Source organism: Anabrus simplex, chromosome 10 (assembly GCF_040414725.1).
Source record: "Anabrus simplex isolate iqAnaSimp1 chromosome 10, ASM4041472v1, whole genome shotgun sequence".
Classification (NCBI taxonomy): Eukaryota; Metazoa; Arthropoda; class Insecta; order Orthoptera; family Tettigoniidae; genus Anabrus; species Anabrus simplex.
Window position 1 is genome coordinate 99,622,092 of NC_090274.1, and position 13,989 is coordinate 99,636,080.

General features: G+C 40.3%; 1 protein-coding gene across 1 annotated transcript in view; it reads left to right on the forward strand.

Annotated features, from left to right (window-relative positions):
• The first annotated feature begins 13,189 nt into the window (after positions 1–13,189).
• The window catches only part of LOC137502396 (zinc finger protein 782-like), a 68,089-nt gene continuing 67,289 nt past the window's right edge, over positions 13,190–13,989 (forward strand). Inside the window, exon 1 of the mRNA XM_068229461.1 lies at positions 13,190–13,282. The gene's annotated coding sequence lies outside the window, so the exon portion shown is untranslated. The remainder of the gene's footprint in view (positions 13,283–13,989) is intronic.

Consider the following 13,989-nt stretch of genomic DNA (forward strand, 5'->3'; position numbering starts at 1 on the left):
ACAGTGTGTTTTTGATTTTTACACTAGGCAAATCATTGAAGTTGTAGTTTTGCAATATTGCTTACTGAGCGAGTTAGGTACGCGATATGTGCACAGTGTGTTTCCATAGTTTTTGATTTTACACTAAGCAAATCATCCAAATTGTACTTTTGCTCTGAACACATCAAACAATGTTCTGATCATATGTTGAAGTTAACAAATTCGATTACAGTGTTCGATTCTAGTCTTGTTATGTTTCATTCTGATCTACTTAGAACAAGGCTACCCCCTAACATGTTCTAAACTCATGTTGTATTGAGTACAGTGTTCGATTCTAGTCTTGATCACTAATTTTGTGTTCTAAACACATCGATCAATGTTCTGATCACATGTTGTGTCGAGTACAGTGTTCGATTCTAGTCATGATCACTTATTTTGTGTTCTGAACACATCAATCAATGTTCTGATCACATGTTGAAGTTAACAACTTCGATTACAGTGTTCGATTCTAGTCTTGTTAGGTTTCATTCTGATCTTCCTAGAACAAGTTGTACCCCCTAACATGTTCTAAACACATGTTGTATTGAGTCCAGTGTTCGATTCTAGTCTTGATCACTTATTTTGTGTTCTGAACACATCGATCAATGTTCTGATCACATGTTGTGTCGAGTACAGTGTTCGATTCTAGTCATGATCACTTATTTTGTGTTCTGAACACATCAATCAATGTTCTGATCACATGTTGAAGTTAACAACATCGATTACAGTGCTCTATTCTAGTCTTGTTATGTTTCAAACTGATCTTCTTAGAACAAGGGTATCCCCTGACATATTCTAAACACATGACGTATTGAGTACAGTGTTCGATTCTAGTCTTGATCACTTATTTTGTTTTCTGAACACATCAATCAATGTTCTGATCACATGTACTGCGTTTGATTCTACTCTTCTTATGTTTCGAAAGTCTAAACATGCACAATGATGTTATCGCTGCACACGCTTACCTTCGCGATGCAGGTTTAAACTTGTTCGATATAAAGCTATGCCTTGACATAAGAGGCGGAGGAGGAGGAGGAGGTAGAGAAGGAGTAGGAGAATGATAAGGCCTTAACAGCCTATGTATAGTCGCCATTGTTTAAAGATGACAGCTGTCAAAATAATTTTTCAAATTATCTGCAACCACATTTCAGCTAAAGAGGGCAGCAGTGTTCTCTGTTGATTAAGCACATAGAATTTCAAATTGCCCTCCACCGCATGCATAACAGCAGCTGTTATCTTGCGCAGTAGCCTCTAAGCTAGCTTTCTTCGTAAGAGTAGCCGCCATCTTGTGCGAGCACCCCTAGGCTGTCTCATAAGGAGCTATGTATAGTCAAAATTTTGTTTCGGCCATCTTGCGTAAGCATCCCTAGGACGTCTCAAGCCATCTTGTGTCTCATAAGAGCAGCCACCATCTTGTAGAAATAGATAGCTGCCAATGAAAAAGGGCTTAAATAGGAATCGAACCGTTGATCTCATCATTAGACTATGTGTTTTTTCTTGTTCCTGATACTACGAACCTACGTATTAGGCTGAAAAATTGTGTCCGTTTTGCTCTACGATGCACCGTTTTCGAGATATTTAACATTTTGCATTTAAGCCTCCAAATTTAATGAATCGAACCAGCACGGTACGTTATACTCTCTACCATAGCTAGACCTGGTCATGTTACGAAGACTCGCTTCAATACAAGCTAAAACAGAGCAAATGCCAAAGGGCCTAAGTAGGAACCGAACCGTTGATCCCATCATCAGACTATAGTTTTCTTGATCCTCATACTGCGAACCTCGGTATTAGGCGGAAATTTTTTCCGTTTTGCTCTACGGTGCACCGTTTTCGAGATATTTAACATTTTGCATTTAAGCCCTAAATTTAATGAATCGAACTAGCACGACACGTTAGCCTCTAAGCTAGCGCTCTTCAGAAGAGTGGCAGCCATCTTGCGCAAGCACCCTTAAAGCGTCTCATAAGGAGTTGTGTATAGCCACCATCTTGTGTCCGCCATCCTGCGCAAGCATCATTAGGGTGTCTCAAGCCATCTTGTGCAAGGCCCCTTAAGCCGTCCTATAAGAGCAGCCGCTATCTTGAGCAAGCATCCCTAGGGCATCTCATAAGGAGTCATGTATAACTGCCATCTTGTGCAAGCATCCCAAGGACGTCTCATAAGAACCTATGTATAGCAGCCATCTTGCGTAAGCACCCTTAAGGAGTCATGAATAGCCACCATCTTATGCAATTAGCGTCGAGAGATGGCTGCTGTAGAATTTTTCTTTTAAAATTATCCACCACCACATTTCAAAGGTATCTAGCTAAAGATGTCACCATGGTGCTCTCTTGATAAAAGATGGCGGATGACTGCTAACAGAACTTTTCAAATTGCCCGCTACTACAGAGGGTAGCACGGTGCTCTGTAGATTAAAGATGGCGTATGACAGCTGACGTAATTACCCGCATGATAGCAGCACGGTGCTCTGTTGATTAAAGATGGCAGATGACACCTGTCAAAAAAAGAACATGGCTTTGTTTCCAAACAAGAGCACGTGGAATTTGCCGCCACCACATTTCAAAGGTATCTAACTAAAGAGGGCAGCACTATGCTCTGTTGATTAAAGATGGCGGATGGTAGCTGTCAAAAAAGCACGTGAGTTTGTTTCCAAACAAGAGCACGTGGAATTTTTCAATTTGCCGCCACCGCATTTCAAAGGTATCTAGCTAAAGATGGCAGCACGGTGCTCCCTTGATTAAAGATGGCGGATGATAGCTAACAGAACTTTTCAAATTGCCCGCTACTACGTGCTTAAGGTAGTAGCCATAAAGAGGGCAGCACGGTGTTCTGTGGATTAAAGATGGCGGATAACAGCTGACGGAATTGCCCGCATGATAGCAGCACGGTGCTCTGTTGATTAAAGATGGCGGATGACAGCTGTCAAAAAAGCACATGGCTTTGTTTCCAAACAAGAGCACGTGGAATTTGCCGCCACCACATTTCAAAGGTATCTAGCTAAAGAGGGCAGCACTGTGCTCTGTTGATTAAAGATGGCGGATGACGGCTGTCAAAAAAGCGCGTGTTTGTTTCCAAACAAGAGCATGTAGAATTTTTCAAATTGCCGCCACCACATAGAGGGCAGCACGGAGCTTTCTTGATTAAAGATGGCTGCTGTCATGTGGAATTGCTTGCCACCACATTTCAAAGGTATCTAGCTAAAGGGGGCAGCACGTTGCTCTCTAGATTAAAGATGGCTGCTGTCAAAAAGCATTTTTCAAATTATCCGCCACCACATTTCAAAGGTAAGTAGCTAAAGAGGGCAGCACTGTGCTCTATAGATTAAAGATGGCGGATGACAGCTGTCAAAAAAGCACGTGGATTTGTTTACCGATTCAAATCTCGCGCTAGTTAGGTTAAGTTGGTACTACTGAGGTTTAGGCCCGTCAAGATGGCAGTACTGAGGTTAGCAATGCGTTGTTGTCGATGATAGCTGTCAAAAGCACGTGCCTTTGTTTACAATTTCAAATTTCCCGCGGGTGGTGGGGAGGCCTCTGGGAAGGCCTCTGGCTGTGGTGGTGGTGGAGGAGGCCTCTGGCTGTGGTGGTGGTGGAGGAGGCCTCGGGGAGCCGGAGGAGGTGTTGGCGGCCGAATCCCTGTATTATACTACTCACTAGACTGTACAAAGTTCGCATCTGTTTGTGCTGCTATCTTAGCATAGCCTATGTGCATGAAATTAAAGCATAAGGAATAGTAATGTGTAAAAAATCTTGTGAACATAGCAGAATGTTAACTACGTAGGTGTAGACATTGAACGTTGCATGCTGACGCAGCATACCACGTGCCCGTGATGTCACAGCCACGTGCTTTTTTGACAGCTGTCGTCTTGACGGATCCTAACCTCACTTTGAAGGACAATAGAGCGTCGCTAACCTCACTTCTTCCATCTTTACGGCGGTAAACCTCAAGGCTGCCACCTTATGCATGTTATAGCGCGGAATTTAAAATCCAACAACAGAACATTGCTAACCTAACTCTTGCCATCTTTACGGCGGTAAACGTCAAGGCTGCCACCTTATGCATGTTATAGTGCGGAATTTAAAATCCAACAACAGAACATAGCTAACCTTATTCTTGCCATCTTGATGAGCTTAAACCTTACTGTTGCTACCTTGGTTATACGCTTTTGTGTTAGTTTACTGTTAATCGCTAAGCTGTTTGCATCATCGAAGTAGAGAGTAACAAATGTCAAGTAGATTTACAGAAGAATCTGTTAGCAGAAGATAAATGTCCGTCATGGAAAAACCTATTTCTAGGTATATTTGCGAAGAGTGAGGAAAAGCATTTTCCCGAAGCTATCACAAGAGACGTCATAAGATATCATCTAGGACAATTTTTCAATGCAAACATTGTAGAAGAGAGTTCAAGAACGCTTACAACGCTCAACCTCATGAAGCCGCGTGTAATGTAGCTTCATCGGGAACAAAATACAAAGAGCTCGACCATATTGAAGCGAACATTGTTTTATGTTTAAAAAGTACACCTCTGCGAGAGATTTTTAATTCTTCCTTGTTGTCCAGGCCTGCTACAAGTTCTGTTACTAAGCACAAACTTCAAGATAAAGAGAGGCAAGATCATGATTATGATAAGGATAATGATGTTGTTCAAAACACTAGTAAAGGGAAAGTAGAAGAAGAAAATCTTAATGTTTCATTGCCATTACAGCTTGATGATTTTACTTCATTTCCTAAGCCTACTACACGTTCTGTCGCAGTGCAAACATCTCAAGAAGAGATGCAAGGTAAAGAAGAAGGAAATTTCAACGCTTCATCGCTATCGAAACAAGTTAAGTTTGTACCTAGAAACGCTACTGCTGAAGCACGTATTACATCAAAACAAGTCCCTACACATCAACTGTCTGCATATAGACTCAAAGTTCACAACAAGCCTCTGTTACCCTATGTAGGTATAAGATACTGTAAAGACCCCAACGTACTCGTAAAAGGTTTACAACTGCTAAGAGCCTATCATGATGCTGGTTACACACAGTACAAAGAAGATATTTTTGAAATAGAGCATGAATTACGTCGTGTAGATATTATTAAGTAAGCGTGTAACCTCACCTAAGTCATCCATCTATAGTATATAGCCGATCGAGTAGCTATATTCGTATAGATTATTTCCCAACATTCTCACTTCCTTAGGGTGTTAACTCCGCCTTTGGTTGTAGAGCCGGTCTCAAGCCCGGATAAAGAGAGGAGAGGCACCCTAGCCCTTTAGCCTTTTGCCCATTAGCACTTTAGCCCTTTTGCCCTTTTGCCCATTGGCCCTTTTGCCCTTTAGCCTATTAGCCCTACAAGGAATGTGCGGTAATCTAATCTTCTTAGAACAAATGTATCCCCTGACATGTTCTAAACACATGTTGTATCGAGTACAGTGTTCTATTTTAGTCTTGATTACTTATTTAGTGTTCTAAACACTTCAATCAATGTTCCGATCACATGATAAATTTCACGGCATAGAGTGCAGTGTTCGATTCTAGTCTTGTTAGGTTTCTTTTGTGATTTGCAAGTCTAAACATGCTTAATGACGTCATCACTGCAGCACGTGCTTACTCTAGCTATTCCGATCCAGGTTTAAACTTGTTCGATAGAGCTATGGCTTGACATAATAGGAGGCCTTAACAGCTTATGTATAGTCGCTATTTTCTGAAGATAGCTGCTGTGAAGAAAAAGCACGTCGAATTTTTCAAATTGCCCGCCACCACATTTCAAAGGTATGAGGTTTATTGCTGTAAAAATACCTGCACGATGCAAAGCTAGCTTTATTCATCAGAGCAGCCACCATCTTGTGTGAGCACCTCTAGGCCGTATCATAAGGAGCTGTGTATAGTCATCGTCTTGTCTCTGCTACCTCCCGCAAGCACTCCTAGGGCGTCTCATAAGAGCAGCAGCCATCTTGTGCAAGCGCTCTTAAGCAATTGTTCCTCGGCAGTCCGCTGCGGAAATGGCCTAGACATTACAGACCGCACCGAATTCATGATCTGGCAAAATGCCACTAACTGATAAAAACGCACATTAATGAAGACACACATGCTGACACGAATGTTTACACAATGAAATCTATAAGCTACTTAGCGTGTACGCACATAACAAAGCTCACGACTATACTGAAAGAAATGGCGGTGTTTATTTTCAAATTTAGATCCATCAGTTATATATCCAGCCACGGCCGACTTGATGCATCGCTCTAGCCAGGACGAATAGCTCTAGCTAGCTCCTTACGGAGCGCAGCGAGGGATCCAACCGGCTGTGATCCAGCAGATGAACTTCCATCCGGTGTCGCTAGATGACACTCCTGTTCTATGACAGAATCTCACATTGAACAGCAACGGTCTCTAGCGACTTTGCTAGTAGTTGGTTACGTAGGAGCAGGCCGATTTGATGCTTCGCTCTAGCTAGCTCCTTAGCGCAGCGAGGGATCCAGTCGGCCGTGGTAGGAGGAGGCAGATTGATAAACCTCCATTTAAGCAATGTATAAGAAGCCACGTCTATCTTTCCCTCTCCCTGCGCACCCCTCTAGCAGCCCAAAAGCACACTTCTAGCAGCCCCGCGCACCCCTCGAGCAGCCCAGGTTCCATCCTACCACAGGTTGACTTCCCGCTGCAAACTTTTCGGCTCCTGCAGTGAACATCTAAGAGTACCGGCTTATAAAGTACCCTGTAGTCAGTATTTGCTCTTCCAAGCTCTTGAAAGGTTTGTCTTGTTGAATGAAAATACAGTAGTTGAGTAATCCAAATTATAAAACTTTATCTAAAATAAACATAAATTTTAATGGGTGTAGCGCAAACCTGCAACCTTATGGAGAAACCACCCCTGCATTTACCAACTAACTTTTCCATCTTTTCAGCAGAAATCTTTGCGATTCGACAAGCGCTCCTATATGTTAAACACCATTCCCTAAAAAAAAGCAATCATATATACTGATGCTCAAAATGTTTTACAGGTTCTCAGTTCGTATAATTGGTATTTATATAATGCCATATATTTACTTTAGCAACATGAAATTTCGGGTGTTTATTTAACTTCAATATGGGTCCAAGGGCATTCCGCAAATCTAGGAAATGATGAAGCTGATCTTGCTCCTCAAGAAGCGAGTAACTCACCCTCTGAGCCTCTGCAGTAGCTACTCCTCTCGCAGATTATTATTCCCCCACCAAATAACATGGATAAGAACAAGAATACTTGTGACTGGACGATAACTCTTGAGTCCAACCCCACATTTCAACAAGTCGAGTAGAACAAGAAGAAGTGTCGAATACTCTGTAGCTGTCACTGGTAATACACCCTTTCCTAAATTCAACCTGTTCTACTGACTGATATGTATCAAATTTGCTCTTCAAGAGTTTGTTTTAAGTGATTTAACTAGAGATGGGCACTATCGACCGATAACTATCGAACTAGTCGATAGTTTAAACTGTCGTAACAGTCGACTACTTTAAAAAACAAGTCGACTGAATTCAGTCGCAGTCCCCGTCTCGGATCTCTCCACGTTTCACTGTCCAGTCAGCACTAAACAAGTCGACTGATTAAGTGGCACTCCCGTCACAGCGACGCGGAAGCGAATGGAACTATCGGTTTGTGGTCACTTCGGGTATGTAATATATATGTTAACTTTATATGTACCTACTTAATATGGCGATTTTCTCTTGTCGTTTACGTGCTCTTTGTTTCGTTGCATATTCGTTTATATTAGTTACGTTATTCAAGAATAAGGCATAACTATAATAATAATAATCTAGAAAATAGTAGCGTAGTAGTGTTTTTGGCTATTCTCATATATATATCTTGATTGTGTACTACAGCAACAAGTTTTACGTATTATTATTGTTAGCATTGTTCGAGAATAGAGCCTCATTGTCGTCTTTCTACGTTTTACTGTCCATTTAGCACCAAGAAAGGCCATTCATATGATGTTGGTTCGTATTAAGGGCATCTCGCTATTTATTAGCCCCGTATACGGACGAGTGCGTAAATCGGATTTTAATCTGCGCAACTGTGAATTCCTCGATAGCGTGATTATATAATCCGGGACTGGGGTATGCACCCAAGGTACAGTACTATTGTGGCATTTGCCAGGAATGAATGTAGAAAACCCCATAGAAAACTACTTTAAGGATATGGTATCCGCTGTCAGTGAATGGAATACGAACCTGGGATATCCACGTGGTGAAGCTTCTTATTCCTAACATGGAGCGGAGTGGACTTCTCAGCTGCGAACGTGGGTCCCTCTGAATAAATTTGTAAGTCACTCAATATAACATTAATTATGTTCTAATGGGTGTCTATACAAGTGATTTCTAATTATTGGTAAATTGCGTTAAAATGAGTCGAATTCGTAAAAGTACGACTCTCCTCTTTTGATAAGGAGAGTTTCGACTGGAAACATTCGAATGTTTTTCATGGACAGACAATACGCGACACTTACGGATTTCTCCTTGCTATAATGGGAGACAATTCGACGGTGGCGCTCCTAGTGACTTGACCTGAACAAATCGCGCTATTCAAATATCAATGGATATGTATATACGGAAATGGATAAATAAATTACGTCTAGAAAGAAAGTGTTATTGAGATATATTATTATTCAAAGACTGAAATTAGACACATAAACAAGATATGAAATGGGCTGCTGTGAAATGGCTTGATCTTTCATTTATGCATTACTTTTTTAGCTTTAGCTTTCCTGCCTGAACTTTTACGGTTGGATTTGTCTTTTTTCTCATTTAGAAAACATTTCATCATCACATTAAGACACTTGTCAATAAAAATATCAGCACATTCCTTACACACATGATGCAATGAATTAACAATTAAAATCTGGACAATTTTCCTCTTAACATGAAGCCTACTAACAGAAAGAAAATCTATAAATTCCCGGCTTTAATCTGAGAAGAGGGATAAAAGAAAGAAAAGTATGAAAATGTTGTCGATAGTGATGCTTTGAGGAATATTTACGTACAATTAGAGTAAAAATGTAACATACCCTTGGCTCTATTGTCGAGGATTTCTAAAGTCGCTGGCCTGGAAATGATCTAAACAGATGTCATAATTCTTATATAAGCGTAACATCCCTTCTTTCTTGTACACCTTATACAAATCGCTTCTGTGACATTTCAAAATCCACAGATCACACCTACAACAACACATCGGTATTGAAGGTTAACTGCTGCACTATAGAATAAAATATGCGTATTTCATTTTGTGCCAGTTAAAATATGGGTCGAGCAGGTCAGAAGATTATGAAGTACCAGGGGCGATTTCTCCGAGCATGCTACGCTTGCTGCGCAAGCGCAATATTTTTCTAACGCAGGCGAGTTTAAAAAATTACAATATGTATCGTATCTGTAATAGATCTGCATTATACAAATCGCATGTTGCATATATCTTGGCGAGTCCAGCGAGGCTTGCTCGTGTCTTAGGAGCTTCAGCGGAGCTGTCGACACAGCGAGAATGTATGCGCGCGCAGGTTTCTTCTCTCCAAGGCCGGTTGCAAGCTATCACGTTTGTAATGTGTAGTTGGAACCTCTGGTCTGAGAGCTACAGGTCTAGTGTTTTGTGTCAGTGAGTAGTGTACTGTAAGTTCCTGATCATCTATTCTGAATGATTTGACGTGCTGCAATGGGTTCCGAACCGTGCATTATTGACAGCTTGTTATCAAATCCATTTTCTCGGAGGACTATCCAAGAGAAAACAGACATTATTAAGAATGGCCGGCCCTGTCCGGCGCTGCCAGATTTAGAGACACAGCACAGGGAGAAAAATAGAGAATATGTACGTTCGTTCTCTGTATCTCAATATAATAATACGCACTGGTTGACAGGGTCCAAGAAACTGAATAGACTGTTTTGCTGGCCGTGTTTACTATTTTCTGCTGATAACGGTGTATGCTGCCTGCTGTCATTTCTTGATGGATACAGTACTTTTGTATCCATCTCTTGGCACAGGCCAGAGTAAAGTGTAGATTCCACCGAAGTCCCAGTCAACATCCATGGCTGTGACAATATGGAAGCTGCTGGGGTATGGGTAGTGCTGAGTAATGACATTCAGAGCACGACCAGTGCATCTGAGTGTTATGAAAGGTGTTGCTCATAGGGTCAGTCGTGCTACAATAGTACTTTCTGACCCAGTGAGGAAAGCAATGGCAAACTACCTCACTCCTCATCTTGCCTAGTAACGCCTCATTTTGGTGCTGCCATTGGTTTTTGGGGTTTCCTTATAACCGCATAACCTTTGGTGGTGCTATTTGAGGATCCAACCAGCCTCTGGGCTGATGACCTAACAGACAGACAACGGTGTATGGTGTAAAAGTGGCCCTGCCAGTTTGAACACCTTGGCACTGTCCATTACAAGACATGAGAAATCTCCAAACCATATGAAGTGTTTCTTGCAGTTAAATAACTTTGGGCGTGCAAGGATCGAGCACCAGCTGGATGAACAGAAACGCATCAGTGACCAACTTCATAATGAAAAGGTAAAGAAAAATCGTGACTGATCGATGCAGTGTTTTTTTTTTTTTTAGCAAAACAGGAACTACCATTTCGTGGATATGACTAGTCTGCAACTTCCGTAAACAGAGGGTATTACGTTGAACTTCTACAAATTATAAGTGAATATGATCCTCTTCTGGCAGCTCATCTGAAAGACTCCACCATTTTTATAGGGACATCGTCTGCAATCCAAAATGATTTAAATAATAGCAGAAATAAGTTCAGTAATTGTGAGAGGAATAAAGGAGGAGCTTAAACAAGCAACTTTTGTGGCAATAATGTTGGACGAAACGTCCGATATTATTAATAAGTCACAACTCTCTACTTTACTCCGTTTTGTAGGTGAAAGTGGTGAAATTCAAGAGAGGTTTCTTGGTTTTGCTGACGTTATCAAAGATCGAACTGCTGGAGCCCTTTTAAATCATGTTTGTGCTATTTTAAAAGAGTTCAGTTGTGAGGAAAAGATTGTGGCTCAAACATATGATCGTGCTGCTGTCTTAGCCGGTCATGTGAATGGGCTTAATAAACTAATTCAAGACCAGTATCCATATGCGACATTTGTGCATTGTTATAGCCACCTATTGATTTTAACACTACAGCAGTCTGCTTCAAAAGTCAATGAATGTACCATTTTCTTCCAAACAATGTCAGGATTTGCTGCTTTTTTTTTCAAAGTCTACAAGGAGAATAGCTGCTCTTCGAGATTTTGTTCAGAAGAAGTTGCCAACAGTAGCACCAACGAGATGGAATTTTGCTTCACGTCTTATTAATACTGTGAAGGAATATTATAATACGCTGGTGAAATTCTTTCAACATGTACAGGATACTTCAGACGACTGGGATAAAGACACTACATTGAAAGCACAAGGATCTTTATACTTCTTACATAAGTTCAACACTAGATTTCTGCTGGCAGTGTTCTCCAAGACTTTTTCATTCTCCGATACTGTGTTCAATATTTTACAAACAAAAAGTCTGGATATTCAGTATTGTGGCAAGAAGGTTGAGGAGCTCTTTTTAAATATCCAGTCAATGAGAAATGAAGATTTTGATAGTTTTTATGGACATGTTGATACTGAAATTGATGTTTACAGAGGACAGCCGTGCTCTAAAAATCGAAGAATTAGTGATGAACCAGAAAAATCAAAATACAAACGTCTATTCAATGAAATAATTGACAATGTACTTGTCCAAAAGGGAGAGCGTTTTAAATGCATAAAGACATTTGTGTTCTTCTCGCTGTTGGTTTGTGATTTGTTTGAGAAGCACAGAAATAGGTTTCCAGACAGTGATGTTACTGCCCTAGAAAAGATCTATGGGTTATTTTTCAACATTGTTCGCTTAAAAACCGAAGTAAGTGTGATGTATTCATCTTCATCTTTTCATCTTTAAAGAGAAACATGTTTCAGACTTAATGCAGTTTATGCATACAAATAAATTGTACTTGGGTATGCCAGAAATTTTCAAGCTCATCAAACTTGTAGCAACAATTCCTGCTTCTACATCCTCTGCAGAACGTTGTTTTTCAACACTGAGACGCATTAATACATATTGCAGATCGACTCAAGGTCAGGAGAGGCTATCATCATTAGCTATGTTGTCGATTGAAAAAGGATTGCTTGCAAAAATTAGATTACAGTCCTCTTTCTGTGATGAAATTATTGGTGGTTTTGTAAAGAGAAGCCGCAGAGTAGCCTAGAGTTTGTTTTCAAGTAGGAAGATCTAATAAATAGTTGCAATTTTTCTGTGTACATAGTTTGACGTTTACTTGTTTAAATATAATCACTGGCTTGTCATGATTTGTTAATAATTATAAAATGTGTCTGATTGTTATTCTTCTGGCCATTCTTGAAGGTGTGACGTAACCAGTTTGAATGCATGTTCATGTAACCGATGATTAAAATCTTCATGTGATTTAGCGATTGTTGGCTTTATAAATTTTATTCAGAACTATGCATGCCCCACCCCACCAACTTTCACGAATGGAAGAGCAAGCCTACTTTCATGACCAGCATTCGCCCCTGTGAAGTACTATTAAAATCTCTGTCACTGGAAGAATATATATGCAAACACAATATTACTTACATGTTCTTGTCACGGGGGAACCTGAAGAACGACCGCGCGTTTTTCTCTACTTAGTAATTACTGCAGCCAAACACAGCACATACGTTTCCCCTCATGTTGAGAGAAGATATCAAGGAATGACACACGCCACTATTTAATTACGTCAACTCATTGAAAACGCATAAATAACACCAAAAACTTCACACAAAAATACACGTGCTCTTACGAGAGAATCAGTACTGTTCAGGTCTATCCGCTAGAGTGAGCTCCAATAGCTGTCCCTCGATATCTCGCTCAGTGTCGCGTATTGTCTCTACTGTATTTGCTGACTACTTGCGTTATATGAGTACTTTCATTCGACTGTTCAGTCTTCTCGACAGGAAGTAATGAATACTTTTGTTCGACTGAAGACATTCGACTATTCAGTCGATAGTTCGAAGGGACTATCGCCCGACTAGTCGATAGTGGTTTTCAGTCGATAGTGCCCATCTCTAGATTTAACTGCATTAAAATATCCGGTTTTGTTTTCGAAGTGGCAGGTATGTTGTTATATAAGACGGGTATTAGCCAGTTGTACAGCTTATTCTGTTAGTTGTGTTCCGATTTTCTTGAGAGAGGAATTATGATTTCTATCATTTTACACCGTGTCCACAACCTCTAAGATATTGTCGGTAATGTTCTAGTTCAATAATTTATGTTTACGAAACTTATAGATCTCAATTGGGAACAGTAAGAAGTTAATACTAATCTTTCTCAGTTTCAGTATATACGTATTTTCAATATTTAATGTTTAATTTTCATTTTATTTTTAATTAACCATAAGAAATGTATACGCATAGGCCTATAACTGGCTATCTTTTTGAAAACTCGCCTTTTCGTTGCAATGCCGCCAAGTCGTGTGTAGTAGCAATATATCGTATATCTAAATTTAGTGGAATGAGGATTTTTTTTTTTTTTTTTTTTCTGTAGAGCTATTCAGGTGAAGAAATGCGGATGGTAGTTTCAGGAAGAAATTACAGTATGTAGTGTTTAATTTTAATTATTGTGTTGCTGTGTTATTTACCACTGTGTGCAATTTAATAGCGACGCTGTGAATGTCCTGCGACATATGGTAGTAGGGTTCGAAATCTTGAGAAGTAGTTTCTCCTGTATCACATGATTACCCCACAACACTTATATCCGGTAATTACTCGTGATGATTTAGGTAACAGTAGGCTGCCTCTCTTTTGCAAGTTTTTTCCTGATTTATTGGTGTGTAAAAGATCTTCAGGAGCGAGTGGTGGTGAGTATGCATGGGTCCGAATCCCAGGATCGGCAGCTCTGAAAATCGTTTCCGTGGTTTCCCTATTTTATCATTAATAAACTTCATTAATGCCGC